The 1900-nt window shown below is 46.9% G+C and overlaps 1 pseudogene; it reads right to left on the reverse strand.

Annotated features, from left to right (window-relative positions):
- Window positions 1-246: 246 nt before the first annotated feature.
- Window positions 247-1639, reverse strand: LOC112414133 (ferritin light chain pseudogene; annotated as a pseudogene).
- Window positions 1640-1900: the final 261 nt, after the last annotated feature.

Here is a 1900-nt window from a genome sequence, read left to right on the forward strand (position 1 = left end):
AAAAGTAATACAGGGGGATTAAAGAAAGGCATTAGAAAGGACATGACACTTCAAGGACCTTAAAGGAAGAGAAGGATTTTTTTCTTCTTTAGCTGCTGCAAAAAGCTTTATTGTTTCCATTTGGTCCAAGGCTTGGGAGAGGGCTTCAGGGTGGTTAAAAACTGCCTGGTGGCTGCAGAGACGGGCTTCAGGCAGAAGCCCTGACACCAAAGGGGCTCCTCAAAGGCCACTGGGCTCCAGAGGCTCCTAGTCATACTTGACGGTGAGCCTTTCGAAGAGATACTCGCCCAGCCCAGCCTGGGGACCAGCCAGCCTGCAGAAGTTGGTCAGGTGGTCACCTATCTTCTTGATGAGCTTCACCTCCTCATCTAGGAAGTGGCTCTCCAGGAAGTTGCAGAAATGTGGGTTTGCGCAGGCAGGACCCAGGGCATGCAGATCCAAATGGGCCTGGTTCAGGTTCTTCTTCATGTTAATGGCGGCTTCCATAGCATCCTGGGTTTTACCCCACTCATCCTGAGATGGCTTCTGCACGTTCTGGAAGATAGCATGGCCGCTGTGCTGGTTTTGCCTTTTCAAGAGACACTCAGCACCCTCACGCCTCTCTTTGGTCAATTCGCGGGAAAAGTGGCCCACGCCCTCCAGAGCCACATCGTCGAGGTCAAAATAGAAGCCCAGAGAGAGGTAGGTGTAGGAGGCCTGCAGACGCATGTTGACCAGGTGGTTGTCGGTGGCCTACACCTCGGTGGAATAATTCTGATGAATCTGGGAGCTCATGGTTGATCGGTAATAAGGAGTTAAGCTCAAAAAATGGTGTTGGCTGGTCCCGGTGACCAAGGATAGCTGAGCGGCTGACTCTGAAGGTTGCGACTGGAAAAAGGGTTGGAGGGTGGTCAGAGGCTGGAGCAAAGGGCATCCCTGGGTCTGTTCCATCCAAACACTGTTGAAGCAAGAGACAGATCAAGGGGACCACTGAGCGCACTGCCGAAGAGAAGAATTTTGATGTGCAGAAGAGCACAAAGTGAATTCCAAGCTGAGGGAACAGCATAAGGAAAGACATGGACATATTAAATGGAGAATGTCCTGTGGTTGGAGTGCCAGCTATGTAGAGCTGGAAAGATACTGGAACTATTTCATGATTATTAGCCTAGAGATTTTGACATTTTGTTATTCAGACTTTAGGAAGCCATTGAAGATTCTGAAGGTTTGAAGTAATGAGAGAGAATACCCTGTTATTTAACAAAGCTGAGGACACTCGTTGACTGCTCTGTGTGTGTGTGTTGACTCCACATTTCCTAGATGCCAATGGATTGGTTTGTATGTAGCCAAAGAGGGTGCTCAGGGAGCATTTGTGTTACATGGATGGGAACATCTCTTTTCTTGCCTTGTTCTGCACTTGCTCTTTTGAAACACATCCTCCATTCTGGGCAGGATCTAATTAGGACCACATATTTTGCTGCATAATTCCCAGTGCAATGTCCTTGGGGATTTGACATGATTGCCTATATGGATGGAGCTGGAGAGGTTAGTTCAGGGAAGGCCAGGCCTCAAATTCAACCAGAGCTTCTGTTTCCTTCCTAAAGTAATCTTTTCTCACTCTCCTTTTACCTGTAGTATTTGTTCCATGATCTGAGACAGTCATTATTCACCACATTACACTATCACCATCACCATCATCACCACCATTATCAACATCAGCAGTAGGAGCAGCAGTTATGAACAGAGTAAAAGGAAGATACAACAGGAAATACTAGCGTGGATAGAAGGAAACTCATGACTTCATCAATGACTTAGGAAAGCAGAAAGGGAGATTTCAGGAACTTCTGGAATACATGCACAAGCAGACATATTTATTTTATGCTTGTATATGCCAAGCCTTTTGCCAGGTGTTTTCATACACCTT

The sequence above is a fragment of the Neophocaena asiaeorientalis genome, unplaced genomic scaffold (assembly GCF_003031525.2).
Source record: "Neophocaena asiaeorientalis asiaeorientalis breed wild unplaced genomic scaffold, Neophocaena_asiaeorientalis_V1.1 scaffold47, whole genome shotgun sequence".
NCBI lineage: Eukaryota > Metazoa > Chordata > Mammalia > Artiodactyla > Phocoenidae > Neophocaena > Neophocaena asiaeorientalis.